Below are 25,752 nucleotides of genomic sequence, written 5' to 3'. Positions count from 1 at the left end.
TGGGTAGGAAGAAGTGAAATAGTTCTTACTGACAAATGAAATGACCTACCTTGTAGAAATCTCATAGAATCAAACACAAAACTACTAAAATTATCAGGTGAATTTAGCAATCTGATTCCAGTTACACCATCTTGGCTAGAAATAGAAATATTAAAGGTGTTTTAATCTGCTTTAAATTTAAATAATTTATTCAACAGGATATGTTTGTTAGTCAAGAGGAAGAGAAAGGGAATCAGATGACATGGTTTTACTCAACTTTTACCAGTTAGAGGCTGTGGCCGAGGGCAAGTAATTTAATCTTTCTAAGCTTCAGCATTCTTATCTGTGGAATTAACGTATTAATATCTGCCTTTTCCGCTTTACATTGTTACTAGGAGGCTTTAGTGACACAGTTTACATATTTTAAAGAAAATAGTGTAAATCATTCACAGTGAGAAGCATTTTTATAACATGACTTAAATATTAAAATACATATTAGAAAGTAAATGAGCTTTGGTTTCAGAGATATAGACTTAAAAAACTGTTTCTGCTATTTATTAGGTATAAGGCAAGTTAATTAAACTTCCTGAATCTCAATTTAGTTTTCTTTAAAATGAACATACCTGTATCTATATTGAAGGCTTGTTTTAGAAAATGTAAAAAGAAAATATATACAAGATTCCTAAGAAAGTACACATAGTAGAATGTCAATAAGTGTGTTAATTCTTACATTATTTAATGACTAAAAGACACAGAGGAGCAAGCTATGGAAAAAACAGACAGCTCTGCACGTAGTAGTTACATATTTGTGTTGTCTGGACTTTTTCAGAGAAATGGGTATCAGAGATACCACCAGTTACACAGTAACCTGGTATGAGACATAAAGAGAAGCCTCCTATGTGTGAACAACTTAGAAAAGGATGTGTTGCTTCAGGTGATGCAGCCCTATACTAGTGTGCATAGATTAATTAGCAAAGAGTAAACTGGATTTCAGCTTCCCAATCCCAGGGACAAGCTTCTCTGTGCGGTGCACAAAATGTGCAGTCTGACATGAAGGTCCTGGTGGTACCAGCCCCCAGTGTATATTTTCATTACACACTTACCTTCATGGGTTATTGCTCAGAATCTATGGCATCTGACAAAAAGGAATAATCTGAGAATAAGCTGGAGTTGACAATTTGATTTTGAGATATTTAGAAATATACTTTTCATGAGTCTCAAGAAGAAATTGAGTTAGAGGGTGTACTGTTTGGGAAAAGTTGGCAGTAAATAATATTACTATGTGATCTATCCTACCATGAGATAAACAATGCAAGCATTCTTGTAAATATTGGTGATTTAAAATAGGTATCTCCTTTTTCTAAAAAAAAAAAGATATATAAAACTCATTTTAGACTGTATTTTTCTCCTTATCTGGGGAGATTTTTAAAAAGATTATGGTGATTCTCTTCAATTAAATTTTGTGCTTTCAGGTTGTACCAAAACATAATGCTAAATATTTTATTTAGATTAAAATGTCAAGTAATTAGAACTCATATTATTGAAGACTGTTTGTAAAGGATCTGTTTATTTGAAAAGAAGAGGTAACATAAGTGAGAAGAAAGAAGTGGCATCCTGCCAAGACAGATTCCTGAAGGCTGACAACATTCCAATCAAGAAAAATCTCATTATTTATGAAAAAGTAACAGCCACCAAAAAAGTCACAAATCCATCTTTCACTGAGATAAGGATGCAACATTATGAATAAATGTGCCGTTTTAGTTGATACTTATATGAAAATACCAATTTCAAAAAATTTCAGAAATATTTGCATTGTGTTTATACCTTTATTTGGTTACTCATATGTGCTTCTGAAAATTAATCAAGCCGTTCTTCAACTTATTGAATCATTTTTTTTACTCACCTTCACAGCAAAAATACTAAAAAGTGTTGTTTATGCTGACAACATACAAAATAGAGAAAATTTCTTAACTTTTTTTTCCCTTCAGCCCACACATTTGATATTATTTTTCAATCAATCGTTGCAATTCATTTTGTAAATTTAAGAATGATCTAGGGTTTTCTAATTTCCATAACCCCTTCCTTCTCATTTTATCCAATTTCTTTTTTTTTTCTTTTTTTTTTATTTCAGCTCATCGTGGGGGTACATAAGTTCAGGTTATATACATTGTCCATGTCCCGCCCATGCCCCTGAGTCAGAGCCTCAAGCGTGTCCATTCTCCAGACAGTTTCTTAACAGCATTCAAGACAGTTTAGCATATCCTCCTTTTTGAAAGTGTTTTTTTTTTAAAGCAAAAAAAAAAAAAAAAAAAAATCACTCTTCTGGATTTATTTATTTATTTATTTATTTATTTACTTTTAAACAAGACTTTCCACTCTTTTGATCTCCTTTACTGTATTCTTATGGAAAAGGATCCTTAACTGTATACAAAGAGTTTCTGATCTTTCTTACAAAACATTGTTTTGCTTATAATCAGTTGCCTACTACTGGAGACTACACTTCCCACTTCACTTCTAGGTATGGCCATGCAATTAGTTCTCACCCATGGAATGTGAGATAAAGTGATGTATGACACTTTTATAATAGGTGTGTATGTCATGTACCATGTTCTCCTCTCCATTCTGATGACACAGCTCCAGTGACGCTGAATCCATAAGATAGAAGGAACCTCAGTCTATGATTCCTTAAATTAAGGGAAGCCATTTTTACATAGATTAGGAACTCTGGTCTTGAACTGTTGTATGAGGGGCTTTGAGCTCTTAGCTGACACTACTTTAAGTAAAAGAGGGCCAATGTAGGAGGGACTGGGTTTATATGAGACAAGGACACTTCTGTTACACAGGTAGAAAGGAGTGCAGTGCAAACAAAAGTGGAATAAGATTGTTTGCTTTTGTGATCAGAGTTATAGCTGAATCTCATTTGACTGCCTCTGTTTTCATCAAGAACTGTGAATCAAAGTAACCCACAGAGAAGGAGTAAGTGCAGAATTGTCTTGCAGTATTAAAAGTCAATTTGAAATCTGTGGATCTTAGTAAATTTCTCTAGCTCTATTTATTTAGTTGTTCAGTTGAGTTTACCCAGAGAAAAAGATTAATCAGGTGAATCTAAATAAGGAACCTAGGGGCAAAAGATTATAGAAGATGCTTTGCAAAGTAAGAACTGTGGGATCTAACATGAGCTATGAGGGGAGTTAAGACATGAAATGGGTTCTGAATACCTACAAAGACATAGAGTCAGAGGAACCTGAGTTTCTCATGGGGGCCAAAAAAAGATAGGATTAGAAGTGTTTGGATAAGTAGAGGGAACGATAGAAGGTAAGTGTTCAGAACCTAAGAGAGAAATAGATAGTGCAACCTAGTAGCGTAAGTTTCAGTTAAGTTAGAAATTTTTAGAGGAAGAAGAGAAATACTTTTTCAGCCCTTATCAAGAGATTACGGCAATACTTTGTCCATTCATGACTCCTCTTACCTGCTTGCTTTTGGCCTCCAAAGAGCCTTCTCCAAACAGCACAAGAGACATTCACTTGGTGGTATTGATAAGGAAAACCCCCATCTATTACTTAGCACAGAAGCCACCCGAGACCCCCCACCCCTCACGGAAGACCCACATTAGCATATGACTAACCTAACATCTAGCACATCAGCATAACACTAAACCTAATTAGCTGGTGCAAGACACTAACCTAACACCTAGTACATTAACATATCACTAACCTAACATCTGGCACATCAGCATAACACTAATCCTATTGCCTAGTGCAAACACTAAACTTATTACCTGGCTGGCATTAGTCACCTGAGACCCCTCTCCTTGGATCACCCCAACTTAATAAAAATGGGAAAAATTGGGTAGACGGTGCTCAGAATTTGGTGGCGAGACCCCCCTGCTCCTGCCGGCGAATAAACATTGATTCTCCGACTCTCCGTGTGCTGCTCGGTTTGTCCTCGGGACCACTTGCTGTAACACTTGCCGTAACAGTATTGTGCAATTCTTAATAAAAATGAGTTTTGAAGTTAAAACTGAGTTAAAAAGCTTTACTTGGGCTGCTCATTTCCTAGTTGAGTAAAGATTGTTTAAACTTTCTATGTTGTCGTTTCCTCAGTTCTAAAGTGGGAATAGTGGCAAATACCTCAAAGGATAAGTACATAGATAAACAGATATTTAAAGATTGCTTAGAGGTGTTTCCAATAAATGATCTTAAAAATAAAATGTTAAAAATGGTCACTGTAAAAGTTCCTATTATTGTTTTATTTATTACTATGCTGTGGCTTCAAGAAACTGAATTAAGAACAAGGCTTAAAATTTACGGAAAGGTAAATATCAATTCAAGCTCTTGAGCAGCTAGAACTACACTCACTGAAAAATTAGGCCAATCTTATTTTTTCTCTAGGCTACGGACTCATCAGGAAAGACAAGCAAACAAGTACTATTTTATCTCAAGGAGGCAAAAAGAATTTTTAGATAACTCAGTTATCTTTTCTCAAGCTAGTGTTGTTAGGAGATTTTTGCCTTTTAATTCTGTAATTGATGAGGACTTGAGGTGCTAAATTTTATCTTTGAGGTGTTAAATTTCTGATGGGGAGTCTATGTGAATGCCAGAGGATTAAATAATTAGTGTCTGGGATGCCATAACGCCCTAAATTTAGCCCAGAAGGAGTTGATATTAAAAGCAGCATGTGGGGATTCAGACAAGAAGCATTCTGATGATGAATAAAATGCACTATCAAGGGTTGGCTCCTCCAGTTTCTTAGACATTTTAGCTCCAGAGCTCTTATGTCATATCAAAAGAAGAAAAACATTATTGAAATTGGATTTCTCAATAACTATGATATGTGGGAAATGGGTTAGATTAAACATTAATTATAACATTATGACTATATTATATCATGTATGATATAAAACAATAAATAGTCTTTTAAGCTAATTAAATTTCCATCACAGGGAGTGCTATACTATTAATATCTTCCTTTCTAGAGGCTGGATGGCACTTGTCTGAGATGCCAAAGAGAGAGGAGATATCTGTCCTGTAATCATGAGTGGGCTAAAAATTCCACAAGTTCCTTTCCAAAATGAAGCTTCCATGATTATAAAATCATAAGTCTTTCTAGATTATAAATTCATCTTTTAAAAAGCATATTCAGAGCACTGAGAAATAGACCAGGAGTTAAATAACCCCCAACTCCTAAGATCGGAATGCTGGATCATTATTTGTTTGCAACTATAGTCTCTGAGCCTAAAGATAATTTTGGTAACCACAAGCAGAATTCTTCATATGTATCTAGGCAGGTTAACCTTTCAGTTAGTTTTTTGAAAGAGTTTATAAAAAAAAAATGGGTACAGTACTGAGGAGCATCCAGGCTGTATGTCATCTACAAGGGGAATAATGCCTCTTGATCAGAATTATAGAGCATGAGATAAATAATCACTTCATCTTTCAACCACCAAGAAAGAAGCAATACTAATATTGAGATTCCTAAGAATAGCTAAACTTCATCCACATAGATGAGCCACTGCTTAGTTTTAACTTAAGTACTATGTCTCTGTATATTCCTTCAAAGTGGTAATAAGCTAGACAGTTAGTTCTATGTATGCTGGAAGGAGTATACCAGCATCTTTTTGGATTATTAACCCTAAGCAATGGAGAGAAAAATATTGCATAAACATTTATTAAGCTCTCTATAGCTTATAAGGTACCATATTAGATTCTGAGGATAGTTAATATATGGTTAGTAATTAAGACCCAATAATACCCCCAAGAATCTTACAAGCCAATAGGGATATAAATCAAGTTTATCATTTAAATTCTACATCACAATAGTGACTGGAGGTGTATGGGTTTCTAAAAGAGAAAGAACTTAATATGGTAGGTTCCAGTAGAAAAGTGAATTGGGTAAGCATTCATAGCAAGGGTAACATTTGAGATGAGTCTTTTAAAAGAATAAGATACAGCATGTAGACAAGAAAAGTAGATAGGACGTTCTGAAGAAAAGGAAAACCACGAGCAAAGGTATGAACATGAGACTTGGAAATGACATGATACAAATAAATTATTTCTTCTTTTGTTCCACCAGCTATGTAAGAAGGAGATATTCTTACATACTGCCTTACCTGCCTACTAAAATCTGGCCCGGGGACTAGATTAAAATTATGCTGTTACAATATGGCAGATTGATCATTACCTCTGCTAGTGGGAGGTATTCCCTGCCAGGAAACTATTCCTAACAGCAGGACATACCTCTCACATCTGGATGATATACCTGTCTAAAAAAGCATTGTTATGTAACCTGACAATACATTCCCCTAATGTGAATGTAGTCTGGATTGAAAATGACAGCTTGCTTTGTACAGTTCCCTCTTTGCTGTCTTTCTGCAATTCACAGAAGACTCGTTTATTTATTATTTCATTTGTTTTAGTTGCTATAGTTTTTCATAACTACATTCGCAGGCATTTATTCTTATTCAAATCCACACTAATTCCACTCAAGACATCAAGTGATAAAATGTTGATGCTAATGGATTTGGGGAGAAGTTATTCAGTTTGTATTGCTAGTATACAAGTAGAGTGCTTAATCCAAAAATAGACTTTTTTCTATGTTGCACTTTCACCATTTTCCTGGAGTCAGTAATTTTTCTTTGTGCAGGTCACTTTTGTTTTCTGGACACGAACTTTCCAAATTGCAAATCAACTCTCTGAAAAGTGAACATTTCTGTTAACCATCTGTGTGTCTTCCCAGACATCCCAAACGTTTGAAATAACCAGCTTTTCTGAATTTGTTGATTGTAATATTAGATAACAATAAAAAAGACAAAAGGAAAATAGACATGAAATACACATTAGAGTATATTATACACAAAAGTGTTAAATCCAAATTTCTATGTCTTTCATGCTTTCTATTTCATGACAATGTCTTTTATGCATTCCTTTATTTCCTCTTTCACTACAGCAGGTTTCTCTCCTTTCGGTGCAGCCTGTAATCCCCAGCTAGATCAACCTTTCCTAAAACATTGTTTCAACAGTTTCGCTTGCAGACTCAAAAATAAGACACTTGACTCGCCTGCCTTTAGGACAAAGTCCAAGCTCCTTAAATGGGAACTCAAAGCACTGGCCAATCTAACTAACCCCGCCTTTCCAGAGATAAGCCTTTTCTTCTTTTACTCCAGATCCCTATTCAAACCCAATAGATTTATTTCCTGTTTCACTTCCGCACCTTTTTGCCTTTGCTAAAATAGTTATTACACTTGCTATCTGCCTGCTCAAATCCTATTTTTCATCAAGGCCCATGTCAGACCTCATTCCACTTTCTTTCCTATATTGATTGCGGTAATCTTGCTGGCATAAACCTCTGGCAATCATAAATAGTTCCCTGCTGTGAAAGAGCATGAAATGTGTAATGGTAACCCCATTTCTTAAGAGGCCTAAATATCGTAAGTGAAAGCAAGTTGGTCATCATGATAAGTGGTTTTATTATGATAATTTTTTTTTCATTTTCACTAACACTTTGTCTAACCAAATTTATTTGTTTTTTTATAGTCTTTTCCTATTTCTATTTAGGGAAGAGACTTTATCAAGAGGTTCATTGCATTGCTTTTTTGTCCTACACAGTTCTATGAGGATAGGGAATGTGCCTGTTCCTTTTTTTCTTCTATTCTAGACTCTACTCTAGTACAGTACCTGACACATAGTAGACATCCAGTATGTTTCTGCTGAATCAATAAATGTTCACTTCTATAGAATTTTATAGAGATCATAGTATAAGGATCACACTCATAATGCTATTATCAGACTTCATCTGAAAGCCATTTGTTAATGTATGATCTTAGAAAAATGTTTGTTACACACACAACATAAAGTATGCTATGGATTCCTACAAAAATAAAGTTAAAGAGTTTTTTCTACATTTTCTTCTATATTCTTATGGTTTCATTCTTTAAAGAATTTATGGCTAAGACCCAATGGCAATTACAACAACAACAAAAATACATAAATAAGACTAGATTAAATTTAAAAGCTTCTGCACAGCTAAGAAAATAATCAACAGAGCAAACAACCTACAGAATGGGAGAAAATATTTCCAAACTATACATCCCATGAAGGGCTAAAATCCAGAATCTACAAAGAACTCAGACAAATCAGCAAGAAAAAAGCAAACAGACCCATTAAAAAGTGGGCAAAAGACATGAACAGAAGCTATTCAAAAGAAGATAGACAAATGGCCAATAAACATAAAAAAATGCTCAATGTCACTAATTATCAGGGAAATGCAAATTAAAACCGCAATGAGATATCACCTTACCTCTGTTAGAATGGCTTTTATTAGAAAGTCCAGAAATAATAGATGCTGGCATGGATACAGAGAGAAAGGAACACTTATACACTGTTGGTGGGACTGCACATTAGTATAATCTCTATGGAAAACGGTGTGGAGGTTACTTAAAGAACTAAAAGGAGACCTACCAGGAATCCGACTTCTGGGTATCTACACAAAGGAAGAGAAGTCATTTTATCAAAAAGACACCTGCACCCGAATGTTTATTGCAACACAATTCACAATTGTAAAGATGTGGAATCAACCCAGGTGCCCAACAATTCATCAGTAGATTAACAAAATATGGTATCGGTATATGTATATCATGGAGTATTACTCAGCTGTACAAAATGATGAATTATTGCCTTTTGCAACAATTTGGATGGAACTGGAAACCATTATCTTCAGTGAAGTATCTAAAGAATGGAAAAACTAACACCATATGAACTTGCTATTAAATTGGAACTAACCTATGATCACACTTGTGCACAGAGGGAAGTAAAACTCAGTGGAAATCAAGCAGGGGTTGGGGAGGAGAAGAGGATGGGCATAAACCTACCTAACGGGTACAGTGAACACTAGGTGGCCTATGGTCACACTTATAACCATGACTCAAGCATTACAAAAGCAATCCATGTAACCTAAAACATTTGTACCCCCTCAATATTTTGAAATAAAACAATAAAAACAAAAGACACTGGTGTTCTCCTGATGGCCTAAGAATAGCCATTTGGTGAGGTTTGATAAATTTGAATAGGTAAGAGGTGTTACCTCCTAATTTTACATTCAACAAACATTTATTGACCATATTCACTACGTCAGATTCATGAAATAGAAAGATTTTTTAAAATCCCTTTCCATCAATAGCGCTAAATAGAGGAAACTGACAAAACACAACTTTATGTGACATAATCTGGATGTGATACAGTTTTTACACGAAAGTGCTGTGAGAGTGTGGGGGTTACACAGAAAGTTTCTCCGAGGCAGTCATGTAAGTGTTGGATTTTAAAAGCCTAGTAAATATTAACCTCATTTAAAGCAAACAAATGGACAATAGCAGGGGCTTGGTGAGAAGTTTGAAAAAAGGAAGAACATGTCAGGGAGAACATTAAGGAACATTGTGGATTGGCTAAATCAAGCTATTTAACATATGCATTACCTCACACACTTATAATTATTTTTGTGGTAAGAGTGCTGAACATCTCTCTTAGCAATTTTCAAATATATAATTTTTATTGTACCAACCATGATGTAGCATAGATCTCTCAAACTTATTCCTCCTAACTGAAATGGTGTGACCTTGAGCCAGAATTGACTTTTATACAAAGTGTGTTAAAATAAGAAAATTATTTTATGTACCATTATAAAATTATATGTGCTTACTCAAAATAATTCTAACAATAAAAAAAAGAAATTTAAAACCATTCAAAATCCCATCTCCCTTAAGTAATCTATGTTAATATTTGGTAAATGACTTTCCAGACTCGTACATATGTGTGGATGGGGGGAAGAAATATTAATTGATGCATAATTTCATATTCGTGGAGTTATACTGTACTTTCAATTGCATAATTTTTTTTATTAAACACAGCATTTTATTTAATTTTCCATGGGTACACAACATCTTCATAGTTAAATAGTAATTTTATTTCACCATTTCCTTTTAATAAATTTGAAGAAATTTCCTTTTTTATGTGAATATAAAATGTCTTTCCATATGAATCTTGTCACTTGTTTATCTCCTTAATAAGAAAAAGAATCTTATGCATATTGCCAAAAGGCATAGCAGAAAAACTGCATTTAATCTACACTTTCACCAACAGCACATGAAACTACTTAATTCCGTATATCCTTATACTACTGTTGTCTCTTTTTCTCATCATTGTCAATCTTTTAGACAAAAGTACATCATTAGATTGCATAAATGCCACTTAGAAGAACAACGTCCTCGGGAACCCTCCATAAAATAGCACAGCTCCATTCTGCAGTCACAGTCGGCCTCCCTTATCCTTGTTTCATTGCATTGAAACAGTGTTAGCATACCTAATATATCATATATTTATTTGTTATTTATTATCTGTCTCCCCTTCACCAGGATTTAATCCCTGTGAGAGTGTGGAATTTGTCTTTCTTCTTTACTTTCCTATCTCTAGCAAGCTCAGCAGGTTCTGACATATAGTATATATACAAGAAATTAAATATTGAATGAATGTATTATAGAATCAATTCAAAAAAAATCATAATTTCTTCCCTTATGAGCACTTATTTATGCTTTATCTCCTTTTTTTAAACTTTACTCTCTATATTGTTATATTCATTTACATCTATTTATTGATTCTTTACTCTGTTCCATAGGTTAATGCACCTATTTTTGAATCAGTATTATTCACTTATTTTTAGTGTACTTTCCTAAAACATTTGGAATTCTGAAAGTACCTGCCCCATTCCTATTTTGTTTTTAGGATGTTCCTCATAATATCTTGCCTTTATATTCTTGCAGATGACCTTTTAAACAATTTAATCAAATTTTAGATAATCCCATTGGAATTGCATTGAGTCTAGAAAAATATTTAAAGAAATTTGACTTTTTATTTTGTCTTACTTTTTAAAACAATGTACACCTATACAAAGACTTCATTTGTGTGTGCCTGTAGAGAACATTATAGTTTTCCTTGCATGTGGCTTGAATATTTCTTGTAAGTCTACACCTAGGAATGCTATGCTTTTGTTGCCATTATGAATGGGATATTTTTCCATTCTACATCTGAGTTGTTTTTGAGTGCTTTTTGAAAGACCTCACATTAGAAGCTCTCAGAGACACTACAGTATAATGCCACAAAGCATAGCGAGACTAAATTAAACTTCAGATATAGTTTTGATAAAATATGGATTAATAGCCCCCAAAATAGAAAAGTCAACTTACATATACCTTGAGTCAAAAAAATTAATTTCATTTTTCTTTAAAAAAGTACCCATACTCATAATTTTAGAGATGAAGCCCATAGACCTTTGCTTTTAAGAAATATTTTGGAAGTGTGATTGAGTCATCTTTCCAAGATTTTAGATAGTGACTCTCCATCTGTAAAATAAATGTTCTTTTTTCTACATATTTAAATAACCTTTAATTAAAATCTCAGGTATAGATAAGAAACAAATGCACATGGTAAAACAACATTGTATAGAATGCAACTGAAGATATCTTGACTGGAGGAAAATCAAATACTCTTGTAGATAGATCTGTAAGGTTTTTGTATGTTTGTTTAATTGTTTTTGTTTGTTTTACACAAATGCTATGTTAGCTTTTAAATAGTTATGAAAAGTTGCATAGCTTAGCCATTAAAGGGAGATGAAGAAACTTAAAATGAGTAAAATTTCCCGAAGGTGTTTCTAAGCCAAACTGTTGTTGCTGAGAGAATATGATTCCTAATAAACATGTTCAAAACCATTTGAGGGAAAAGCCTGAGTAAGAATAAAGCTAAATTGTAGCCTTCTGTGTATTTCTAAAATGACCGTAAATTTAATATGTTATAGGACTTCTGGGTACTGATTGCTGCATTGATTACAATTTTTTTTTTGATAGGCCAATTTCTTTATGTCCTATTTTAGCTCACAAATATAAACCATAATTCCTACACTGTTACATTGCCATGATCTGAATGAATCTTCCTGTGTAATTTCCACTAATCATTTTTATGCCCCCATCTGTGCAAAAGACTCCTTGATATTACCAACTACCCATCTGCACTTTTATGGAAAGGCTACACAGTGCCTGCTTAAGTGAAACAAGCCACATCCCTTCCCATCACATGCCAAGTTGACCAAAAGAGAGAGTACATAAATATTTTTAAATGTTCTTTCTTATATTAAATAAAGATACATGAGGTGACTAGTGTAACATAATCAAGGCACATAGTATAAGCATCAGCCACAATATTTCAAAGAGACAGTTTTATTCTTTATGGTAGAAAAAGTTTTAAAAATTAATGCACAAAATAAGGAAATGCTTTTAAAGCAAAGCTGTGCTAAATTGACAGTTTTGCCTCATAACATTTTCTTGGAAGATGAAAAGGCATTTTCTGCCAATTTTACAAAAATGCCTCCCTTTTTGTGCCTTAGTTGCTACCCCTAGGCTCTTTATATCTTCTCTAGGAGGAGACTAAGATGCTATTTCGCTAGTTCTGTGGACCCCAACTCTCCAGCTGTGGACTGGTACTATTTCCAGGCCTGTTAGAAACCAGGCCACATAGGAGGAGGTGAACAGCGAGCAAGTGAGTGAAGCTTCATCTGTATTTACAGCCACTCCCCATCGCTGGCATCACCACCTGAGCTCCGCCTCCTGTCAGATCAGCCACACACTAGATTCTCATAGGCTCGAGAACCGTACTGTAAACTAGGCATGTGAAGAATCCAGGTTGCATGCTCCTTATAAGAATCTAATGCCTGATGATCTGAGCTGGAGCTGAGGCAGTGATGCTAGTGCTGGGGAGCAGCTGCAAATACAGATTATCATTAGCAGAGAGGTTTGACTGCACAGAGACCATAATAAAACAATTGCTTGCAGACTCATATCAAAACCCTATCAGTGAGTGACAAGTGACAAGTGACAATTAAGCTGCATCTGGTGGCAGGTTTTATAGTGGCAAATGAGCATCTTACTTCAATTGTAAAGCTACATCTGGTGTCAGGCTTTAAGTCAGAATCTAACACTTATTTTAGTCCACTTGTAGCCTGCCCATTATTTCATTTACCACTTCCAAATTCACCTCTTTTCTGCACTGTGTACTTGTCTCAGTCACAGGTTTGGTAAGCCCACAAGAAAAAATGAGTAAAAAACAAAGGTCACTGGAGAGCCTCTTTGAAAAGGGGGAAAGACCCAATGATGAGACACAGAAGACTTTTAAGACTGCCAACAAAATGAAAGCTGCCTACTTAAATTAAGGGTTAATTGCAACAGGTGATTCACATTCTCCAAGCCCACTTTGTATAATATGTGGTGACCGACTATCCAGTGAAGCCATGAAACCTTCAAAACTGCATCACTACATGGAGACCAAGCCACCCTATATTAAAAGACAAGGCTTTGGAGTTTTTCAAAACAAAAAAATATGTGAACACAAAGAACAGAAGCAATTATTGAAGGCCACCACTTCATCAAATGTGTCTGCATTGAGAGCATAATTCTTAGTAGCTAACCGCATTGCTAAAGCTAAGAAGCCCTTTACTACTAGTGAAGAGTTACATCTATAGTCATACCACCCTGAATGTGCCTGATCTCATGTGATCTTGGAAGCTAAGCAGGGTTAGGCCTGGTTAGTACTTGGATGGGAGATAAGTAGTGAAGAGTTGATCCTGCCTGCTGCTAAGAACATTTGCTTTGAACTTTTAGGAAAGGCTGAAGTTCAAAAGGTGGCATGTGTTCCTCTTACTACTAGCAGCATAACTAGAAAAACTGATGAAACAGCAGATGACATTAAGGCACAATTGTTAGATAGGATTAATTAGTCACTATGGTATGCAATCCAAGTTAATGAGTCTACCAATGTAGGCAACAAAGGCTTGTTTTTATGCAATACATTTTTCAGGAGGATGTACATGAGGATATGTTATGTGCAGCTTTGTTGCCAACCACACCCTCGCTGCAGACCCATTCAAGTCTTTGAATGATTACATATTAGGAAAACTGAATTGGTCATTTTGTGTATATGCATAGACGGAGAGGCTGCCATGACTGGACGGCTTTCTGGTTTCACTACTTGGGTCAAGGAGGTCACTTCTGAATATGAGTCTCTACAGTGTGTCATCGATAGATAAATGCTGTCTACATGAAAAATGTCGCCAGAACTAAACAACTTTTGCAGGATGTGATTAAAATTATCAATCACATTAAAATACCTGCCCTTAACTCATGTCTATTTGCACAGCTCTGTGAGGAGATGGACACAGAACACACACGTCTTCTCTTATACAAAGAAATGAGATGGCTTTCTAAAGGTACGTCACTGGCCAGAGTTTTTGAGTTATAAGAGCCACTCCAGAGACTTCTTTTTAGAAAAACAGTCACCAGTGGCAGCACATTTCAGGGGCACAGAATGGATTGCAAAACTTGCTTACTTTTGTGACATATTCAATCTGCTCAATGAACTCAATCTGTCACTTCAGGGGAAAACAACTACTGTGTTCAAGTTGGCAGATAAAGTAGTTGAATTCATTGAATTCAGGCTGGGCACGGTGGCTCACTACCTGTAATCCTAGCACTCTGGGAGGCTGAGGCAGGAGGATCACTCGAGGTAAGGAGTTCAAGACCAGCCTGAGGAATAGCGAGATCCCGTCTCTACATAAAAAAAAGAAAGAAATTAGCTGGACAACTAAAAATATATAGAAAAAATTAGCCAGGCATGATGGTGCATGCCTGTAGTCCCAGCTACTTGGGAGGCTGAGGCAGAAGAATTGCTTGAGCCCAAGTGTTTGAGGTTGCTGTGAGCTAGGCTAATGCCATGGCACTCTAGCTAGGCAACAAAGCGAGACTCTGTCTCCAAAAAAAAAAGTGGTTGAATTCAAAGCCAAACTGGAATTATGGGGGCAACGAGTGAACACTGGGATTTTTGACATGTTTCAGACAGTAGCAGAGATTTTGAAAGAGACTGAGCCATGGCCTTCTTTATCCCAGCTGATGTATGATCACCTATCTCAGCTTTCAGAAGAGTTTGAGTATTACTTCCCAACCAGAAAAGACCCCCAGAACGGGAAGGAACAGATCTGTGACCCATTTGTGAATAAGCCAGGTGAATTGACTTTGTGCTAGAAGAGGATCAACTGCTTGAGATCGAAAATGATGGTGGCCTTAAAAGTATGTTTGAGGCAACTTCAAATCTTCATATGTTCTGGATTAAAGTCAAGGCAGAATATCCTGAGATTGCCACAAAAGCACTGAACAGCCTGCTTCCATTTCCAACATCCCGTCTTTGTGAAGCAGAGTTTTCTGCAGTAACAGCAACCAAAAAGAGATTATGAAGTAGAGTGGACATAAGCAACACCCTTTGGGTGTTACTGTCTCCCATCACCCTGAGACCAGACCATCTAGTTGCGGGAAAACAAGCTCAAGATTCCTGCTGATTCTGCACTATGGTGAATTGCATAATTATTTCATTATATATTATAATGTAATAATAATAGAAATAAAGTGCACAATAAATGTAATGCACTTGAATCATCCTGAAACCACCCCCCACCCCCATCCATGGAAAAATTATCTTCCATGAAACCGGTAAAATGTAAGGATCTCTGCTCTAGGGAATGAAGGAGGAACTAAACTTTCCCCATACCATGTTCCAATTTTCTGAAATTTTCAAAAGATCTGTGATATGGGGGACCAAATCTTTTGTTCCTGCTCCTACCCCTCATGCTCATCTCACTGGAACCCACTACCATAGACCTGTTGCAGGCTTTCGTTTCTATCAGAGTTTGTTTTGTATCTTTTCTCACAACAAGTTCTTGCATCTTCTGAAATATTTGAATATACTTGACAACTGAAATCACATATTTTACTAATTTTAAGCATATTTTAGCCTCTAAATTTCTCTTTAATGGGATTTACTCAACAGGCTGCATATTTTAACAATCAGCTGGTATGCTTGCTTGATTGTGCTGCATATTTGAATACTTAAGGTTTTATATATTTTTTGATTGAGACTCATATTTTAATGAGCCACACAAATTGTGTCTGTGCAGAGAAAGTCTCAGCAACTTAGTATTGAAGTGTTTTGAGGACATTCTCTTTGCATCTTTGTATGTATGTGTGTGTGTGTGCACACTGGGAGAGAGGTTTTGCTGGTGTCTGGGTAGTTTCAGTTAAAGATAAGACTTATGAGAATGTATTTGGTTTAAAAGAAAGATGAACACCAATATTTAATTCTAATTTAAGGGTTCTACTGAATAAAATTGTGCTTTCATTTTTAAAATCCCCGAAATCCCATCCCTTTGAGGTAACATTAATGTTTTCATGACCAGTCTTTTATTCATCTCTGTGAAGTGATATGAAAACTACCGAACACCCTGGTTTTATTATATAACAATGTGATGAACTCAATAGGGTAAAAGTCAAGAAACAGTTTTATTTTCCTCTCATGAAGGAACTTTTAAAAAACTGTAGTGGTTTTCTCTTCTCTACTTCTTATCAGCAATGTGGGCAGATTTCAGTGCTCTATGGTCACTTTCAGGCAATGAAAAATTCTAGTCTAAGCTAAGTAAATACTTTGATCTTCCATTTAATGTAAGTTTTCTCTTCTTTCCACAGCCCAGGAAACAGCAGTCAAAAGAAAATAAGTATGGTTATTTCTTTTATATCTCCCCTTTCTTCCCCTACAATTATGATTAGAATAAATAAATAAATAATAAAGTCTTTCAATTAGCCAGGGCTATCTATAATTTTTTTGGCTACCAATACTTTCTGCATGTGTCTAAATGCCCAAACATGGTGTCCTTCTCCTCTTTTTTTGTATCATAGAAGATAGGTCTGTGAATTCTTCACTTGCATTTTTTGCTCCATTGTGAAGTCGCTGGCACAGACAACGGGCTTTGCTGACTTCTCACGATGGGCCCTCAGGCCTGCCCTCTGGCAATAAACTCGTCTTAGACTCTTATATCTGAGATCCTTTCAAGCACAGTCCTTTAAGACAGCTTTAACCTGGCATGCCCTAAGGCCAGAGTTACTCCCGGCAACACAGGGAAGAGAATTTTTTGCTCACAGCTTTCCTCTTTCCACATCTGTTAGGGAGAGTTCCCACTTTCCAACTTCTGTGAGAGTGAGGCCCCAGTCACGTTATACTCCAAACCCAGTGACATGTGGCTTGTTTTAGCAAGAAATTTTTCAAGTTTCTGCTCCACTATCAGTCAGAGGAGAACATTCCAGAACCTCCAATATCTCTGAGGAGTATGCTTGGAGTCTAATACCCTTCATTGTGATCTAGGGAAGGAAATTGACATTCCTAGTGCTCTCTATGCTTACAAATTCTTCCCTCAAATCCTCATTCCCAATAAATGGACTCCTCTTATGTAAGGTTTTGGGGTGACAATCCCTGGGCCAGTTAGCGAATCTTAGTCCCATGAAGATGTGTCCAGAACCTCTTTTTAGGGAGTTTTTATAATCCATTGTCCTTATTTTTGAGGCTAAAGCCCAGAATCCTGAAACTACAGGAAAGACTCTACCCTGCATTCTATTATACATATAAAGAAATTTACATAAATAGTATTATATAATATATGACATTTTTATCAGAGATATCTTTTCTATTATGACCAATTTTCCCCATCCTTTCCCCACTCCTCATTCTTCCACACCCAATGAGAGTAACCTGGTAGGTGCCCTTCAATATATTTTACCATTATCATATACAAATATATTTTTTATATATAGTATTTGTCATTGTTCATTAAAAATATAGGATCATAATATCTACATATATTTGTATCTTGCCTCCTTCAGTTCAGAATGCACTGTGGAATTCTTTTCTTGTCAGCTGGTAAAGAATTAATTTTTTCATTAGTGGCTGCATGATACTATATTCAACCATTTGTCAGTTGAAGGGCATAACATTTTTTCTTTTACTACAATGCTTTAGGAAGTACCCACTGATGGGATGTAGTATTTTTATGTGATAGATGATCAGAAGTGTCTGGGTTTTCCAATGAAAGGCTACAACAATACAAGAAACCCCTGCAATGTATGGAAATAATTTTTTTCTTTAAGAATCACCACCATTAGTAGTATTTAACCTTTTTAAAAAATTGTGTTACCCACCTGTAAGTTAATTTCTATTTCTTGGGCTACTTTTGATATTGACATTTATTGGTAGTTTAGATGTAATATTGCACATTTTGTATTTATCCTTTATCATGTCCATTTAAGATATTTCCTTTGCCAATTTCTAAAAATTCTCTGTGTATTACAAATAGTAGCTTTTCAGTTCTCTTGTGTCCAATCATTTTGATTTTTAAATTCTTTATTATTTAAATGTTTAAATATTTATAAAAGTAGACAGAAGAGTATAATTAATCTCTATAGCTTTAACAATTATTAACATTTTCCTATATTTGTTTTAGATGGTAGATTGCATTATTTTTTGCAATTATTCACTGCTTTCTACAGCTAAAATCATATGACTTTGGATTTTGTTCCATAAGACAGAATATATTTCTGTGCCACCTAATTTGGGGTTCAGTCAAGTGACTTTACTAGCATGAGACAGAAAGGGACTTGGCTTGAAGAAACAAGAAACAGAACATTTATTCAGAAGAGCTTATACTGAGCTATCATGAGTTATTGCAGTAAGGTGGAGTATCAGAATGTTTATTGTTCTTTTTACCTTTAGATATCTATTATATTACATTTTTATCTCTCAGAAAGTAAAAGTTTATTAATTTATATTTCTTAATTACTTAAATAGTGGCTTGACTGGGTTAGATATAATATTCTACTAGGATAGTGTATGTAGTTTGGCAACAGCACATCAACTAAGTTATTAAAATGATCTCTAACTCTCGTAAATTGTTCAGCAACATTGAAACAGATATTTAGACAAAATTTTTTATCTGTGTGTAACTTAGAACCCCTTGGAAGGGAGTTTAAGTACAAATATTATTTATGATGATCCTTCTTAGCTCACTACAGAATGAAAAATAGGGTATTACTATTTGTATTATCATTCATTCATTTGTTAAGTGAAACATGTCCATTATCTTCTACAGCCAGATGCTGCTTTGTTTCAGGGAGATAGCTTTGGAAAAAACACACTCTCGTGTATCAGTAAGTTGTTTTCTCTGTAGTGGACAGTTTCTGTTTTAGACTTACCAGAATATAGTCTCTCTTCTACTTTTCGTGGGTTACTTAGTAAAAGTTTATAAAGGACTTGATATTTTATACTACTTGCAAGATAAGTTATCTTGCCAGTTTTGTATTATATATGCTGGCAGAAAGACATGAACCTTCTGGGTCAGAGAAAAAGATAGTTTATTACTGACAGAAATGAAAGTAGCCCAAATACCATCTTAATATTGATTAACTGAGCTTCAATTTCCACACAGCAACATGATTAGGGCCAAGCGCTGAACGCACACAGAGTGGAAATGCATTATAAGAGAGGAAACCAGAGATTAGGAAGCCCTTGGTCTTATATAGGGGCTGCTGATAACCTGTATATCGTCCACTCTGGATAAAGACACATTTATCTTTACTATCCTGGAATGTAAACAAACATTCTCCAGGATGGGAGGAAGACATCTCTATCTTTACTATACTGGAACATAAACAACCGTGGGCACTATTAATAACTAGATGTGCTATAATGTGAGAGATTCATGGATAATTAACTCCTAACAAAGGGAGGACATTGCCATACCCTACTTTGAGGGTATAGGATATGAATGAGGAGTATACAACCCTATCCCCCCACTCTGTACACAGTGTTTTATTTAGAAAGTGCCTATGATGCAATCTATTTCAAATAAATTTATACTGAAACTATTGGGAATTCTCTCTCTCTTTCTGTCTCTTGTTCCATTGAGCCTGTACAAAGAGTAATTTAACAAAATTAGTAAGTCCTATATACACTCTTCAAGAATACTGTATAACAGAAATTTAATCAATAACAAAGTATTTAACATTGAATAAATACTGGGCACATATGATATAAAGATGAATTGGGCATGATCCCTTCCAACAAGAAACTCAACAATGAATGTGGAGGCGGAGAATGGCAGGCACATAAACAACAGTGATACCATGTGTAGAAAGGCAGCATAGTATAGTGGTTAAGCTCTGGAGAAAGACTGTCTTCTTAGATTTCCTAGTAATGGTTAGGCAAGTTACTTTATGTGTAAAAATGGTTTGGCAATATGAGTTAATGCATGCCCAGTGTTTAGTACAAGTACTAATAGTACACCACACATTTTAGCTATTATTATTATGCTAAGTGCCAAATATGGCTGTGTCCAAATTGCTTGCAAGTAATGGCAAGAAAACACTGCCCAGCATGTTACTCTTTTAAAATTTTCTTCATAGCATGTAATACTATGTAAAATGATTATTCATGTATAATATACATAAGCACACATATATAGTCACACATTTCTATATATGTTTATGTATTTGTTCAGACCTCTCTCTCTAGTATAATTTAGAAGACAACAGAGATCACGTCTATTTTATCTTTCTTATATTTCAACTTTTAGAAAACTGTCTTACACAAAATAGAATCACAGTAAATATCATTGAATACAATCTGTTTAGAGTAGTCACGGAAAGTAAAAAGTACTTGGAGATTCCAAAGCATGCATATGCTGATAAAGCAAAATGGGCTTTTGGTGGGGCTGGTAATTAAGCTGGAAAGCTAAGATGTAACCAATTTGCAAAGGGTTCGTGTGTGCCATAGTAAGGACTTTAGATTTTTATCTTGAACAAAAAATGTCATAAGGCTTGTCAACAAGAGAATTTTTTACAGATATTTTCTTTATAAAAAACTAAGTCAGCAATGTTCTAGATAGATTGGGAGAATAGAAGAGAATGGATGCATTCTATTACATAGAAAATTATTATTAATATACTTCAGGTATGAGATGATAAATGCCTGTACTAGACCACATGAAGTAAAGGAAATGGCCTCAGCTAGTAAAGGAAATGGATTCAAGTAATATTTTGCAGATATAATGGACAGGGTTGGTAAGTAACTGGATATTGGAGGTAAAGCTAAGTATAGAGTCAACAGATTTGTTGTTTCAGATTCCAGTGTGAATATACTGTATGACTCACTCAATTAAAAAACCTTCATATCGACTACTGGTAATTGTTAACAGAGTTCCTAATGGTTCTCTAAGGAACTGGGAGTTTACAACAGGAGCCAAAGTCAAACCTTCTAGATTCAGTCAGTGCACCAATTTACATAAGGCTAAGACAGCTATCTCCACAAAGAACTAAAGAAACAGGAAAAAAAAAAAACTAGTATATTTTCTTTAAAGTATCACACACTCAGCTGGTTGCACTTATTATTCTTCTAATTAAAGACAATGAAGCCTATTAAATCATTGGAAAGTTAAAAAAATAAAGAGAATGGCATTTATAATTCTGAAGGCTAATAATGAATCAAAGCAAAGTCTACAAAAATTTAATTGAGGAAAAAAAAAGATTCCTTTAAGCAACAACTTTCAGTGCAAGACTGAGAACTCCTTTCTTTATAAAGCTTAAAATAGTTCACAATAAAAATGTATACGGCAATATATTTATCTATAACAAAGTACTAAAATAATTCTTCCTCAGAAGGAAGCCACAATATTTCAGACCAATAAATCACACTGATAATTTAAACTTTGGCCTCAGCTAGTAAAGGTAATAATACAGAGAGCAGAGAAATTAAAAAGGGTCATATTTCATCTGGATCTGCATAGGAAGCAGCTTTACAAGAACAAAATAGAAAAGACTTTGAAAATAAGTTCTAAAGGCTAAAGTTATTTGATGTTAGACATTCAGCTACAGGTCCTGAGGAGTCAACAGAGTTGTATATAAAGAAAGTCATGGTTTGTTTAGAGCTTCAAGAACTGAAGAATAAACACCAGATTCTCTTTCCAGACAAAAGAAGGATCACGTTTGGTCACTGGCTTTGTGTTTAAAAGGCTTTGCCAGCGAAGTGAGGAGAAGGGTTCCTCATGTTAGTAGGTGCTGAGTGCAAAAACGACACTAGCTTATTGTTTTCACTCTTTCTTTAGCTTGTCCTCTTTAGCTACTTTGTTTAAATGCTACCAGAAATAAGAAGTGAAAAGTGTGACGTATGTTTTCTTCCTTTTGGTAAAGAAATACTTTACTGAAAACTCTGAAACACCTTTCTATAATTACTACCCAAATAGAGACATGACATGAGTAGCTAAGGACATAAGAAGGGCCTGGAGTGAAGTGGAGAAGGGGACACAAAATATATGTGTTTTAAGTGCAACCTTTGCATGTGGCGGTATTGCGCTTGAGTTCTCCGTTACTGTTTGCAAACTGACTCTTTTGGTGCACAAAAATAGAAAGGAACAGAGAATTTCCTGTGTTTTATAACAAACACAGGGAGGTCTAAGTGATGCTGACCACAGAGCACAAAAGCATCTATGGATGGTTTTCTTTTACTATGTAACACTTTCTGATATATAAAGAGATGTAACAACTCCCTCACACTTACCTGAATTCAATTGCAGATATACATTATTAAAGTCCATGGCAATATACAACCCTGAGAATGAAAGAACAAGGAAAGTAAAGGTAAATGAATAAACACCAGAGGCTATTCCTAGGAATGGCAGCTATTTACGTTCACTTTTAATTCGCAAAACAGTAATTTCAGTATATCACCAGGCTATCAGAATATGACAGAAAAGAATCTTGGATATCACATGGCAGTAATTGTCTATATTTACTGGAGAAGGAAAAGGACAAAGGGAGGAACTGTTGTGACTCATTTCAAGATTGAGAATATATATGTTCAAATAGTGTCATTATGAGTCAGTCTCTCCCTCTCTTTTATATTTACTGTTATTATTACTATTATTATTATCTGTACTTTTATTCTGTGGGTTTTGTTTTCAAGCAAGAGCCCTAGGATGTTCAGGCTTATTTGGTACTTACAATTTACAATTCCAGAAGAGCAATAATATCAAAGTGGTTAACAGAATGCAGCTTTATCCAGTAATGTGTAGAATCCCAGCCATGTAACGATATGCTGTATGACCTTGGACAAGCAATTTAACACAGCTGAACCTCAGTTTCTTTATCTCTAAAATGAGAAAAATAATAAAATCAAAGATAATAAAGTTCTGAGAATTAAATGATTCTTCCATATACACCACTTGGAATAGTGTTTGGCATATTAGAAGCATTCCATTAATGTTGTATAAAAATAAATATAAGAGTACTGGTCTCTCTCACAGTGTCAGTATTGTAAGGGTCGAGACCGGCTGTGTAAGTAACAGGCTCAGCTGTGCACCAGTCTCTGCATGTAGAGTCATAACGGGGCCAGTGCACCGGGTGGGAAGCCCAGGGCCTCTTCTCTGGCAAGGTCACTGGAATCACATGCAATGGGGGAGGGCCAAAATCCAGATCAGAGAAGAAAAAAATAATAGAGATACTCCAGCTGTGGATTGTCTTTATTAAGAGTGTCCCAGAAATAGAGGTAGATGTCAGTGTTCAGATAAAGACTCTCAGGGACTAGGGAAGGCAAAAAAGGGGAAGCAAAATAGGAGTTGATACCTTTCCAGGAAGGTCCCTCTCTCCACCTGTTTCTAGTCTCCTCCTTTTTGCTCCACTATATTCTTTCTCCCCATAGCCCTGTCTACACTCTGGCATCCTAGGATCATGCTGTGGCTTTAGCATGTGGGAACTGCCATGCATGTCCTACAACTCACATTGGGAATTGTCTTTTTAGAATGTGGCTGGGTGCTTTCACAGCATGCAGTCATATTTTGAAAGCCATAATATCAGAGGTCATAATAACAGTATTAGAGACACTGGCCACTTTGGCTGGATCATTTGTGAATTCAGTAAAAATAAAATCACACTAATAGTTTTATTTCTTTCAGAGAAAACTTTTACTGGTTAAATAAATGAGTTATTTAATTTTAAACTAGTACAGTCAAAGCTGAACCACCACAAATACTGGAAAAAAAAAAGTCCTTACATCTTTCATCTTTTATGAAAAGCAGATTTATTCATTTCTGAGTAGTAAGTCAAAGGAAAGTCTGTCATTATTCTAATTCTTCTGTCTATTATGGCCTTGGCCATAAACCTTTTAAGGAGATATCGTCACATGGGATCATGGTACAGAAAAACCGGGAAATCTCCACTGTAAAAGAAATGGCATGCAAACTGAGCTAAGCAGACCTAACAGTATTTTTGCCCTTTAGGGATGTGTTCAACTCATCCTCCTTGTTTTTAATGCACTCAAAGGCTCAGCCTGACTAATTCATACTCAGAACAAATTGCATAATACTCCAAGACTGACACTTCCAAAGTTCATCCGTTTTGTAGTTGCTTGACATTAGAAAAGGGCAAGTTTTGAGAAAGAAATAAAATAGATTTTCTCACTCTGTTGGTCATGTCTCAAAAACAGCTGAACAGGTTTTTTGAAACTTCACTTATAATCTATCATTCAACATTCACCATTTCAATATTAAGACTAACAAGTCAATTATTTTTCAGAAAATCTATCTCAAGATTTTAAATGATATTAAAAAATACGTTCTATGAAGATAATAACTTTGTCTCTTCCATTTATAAAACACAGAGCCTAGCACAGTATCTTTCACTTAATAGATATTTCTTTGAATAAGTATCAATTTGATGAATGAGTAGAAAGGATTTTATTTCAGTATATGAGCATCGTGTAAAAGTGAAAAGCCTAAAAAGATAATCCTCAAGTTATTAATTCATGACAAATCTTATTCCTGGCAATTAGACTCAAATTATTAATATACAGTACAAACAATGGGCAAGAAACATTCAAATGAATTTATAATAATCCATCTTCTTGCAGACATATCCTGTAGGTTTATCTCTGACTTGTTAGGGCTACTTCAGTTTGATGCATGCACTAACCTAATTCAAACTAGCCTTCTTAATAAAAAAGGATTTATTAAGGAATGTGAAAGTGACTTCCAGGACTGTATATTGATTCTAATATCAGGATGTTTAGATCTAAATGTTAAAGTACTGTGTCAGGGCTTTTATTTCTCCCTTCATCTTTGATGGCTCCTTTTGTCAGCTTTCTCTTCTGCATGTATGTTTTCAGCTTTTATTCTATAAGGAAGAATGACTTTTCTGGGATTTCATCTATAAATTAAATCTCATGGTATGATAGATTATGATTATGTGGTCATATGCTCAGCCCTGACCAACCACTGAATCAGAGATATGGGAGTACACTGATTGGCCCACATTTTGAGTTGTGCAGCTAGTCAGGAGGCAATAGGACAATCACTATAATTGACAGGGACACTAGGGAAGAGGATGAAGTAGTTCCATACTGGAAGAGTTAGTACGTTGATTACACAGATGGCCTCAATTCTCTCCCCGCTCTCTGTTTACATACCCTTTGAAATGCAGTATAATATTGTAGCTATTGGTATAAAGAGTGGGGACCGTTTCCCTAATCTTTGGGTCTGGGATAGCTTTGTAATTTGCTTTGGCCAATGCTTCTGCTGTCTTTATTAAGCCCTAGAACTACTATGAGAATGAGCACTACCTAGGCTGCTGGAGGATAAGAAACCACATGTATTGACTGCTCTCAGGCAAGGCCATCTGAGATCAGTCATAGCCCAGCCAACCCTCCAATTAACTGCAGATGCAAGAATGAGCCCAGCTGAGCTCAAGCAAGCTAACTCATCTAGACTAATCTATCTCACCCAGATCAGCAGACTTAGTGATAGCAAACATATAAGGGCTTAAGCCAA

The sequence above is a fragment of the Lemur catta genome, chromosome 6 (assembly GCF_020740605.2).
Source record: "Lemur catta isolate mLemCat1 chromosome 6, mLemCat1.pri, whole genome shotgun sequence".
Lineage (NCBI taxonomy): Eukaryota > Metazoa > Chordata > Mammalia > Primates > Lemuridae > Lemur > Lemur catta.
Note: the sequence above shows the minus strand (reverse complement) of the source record.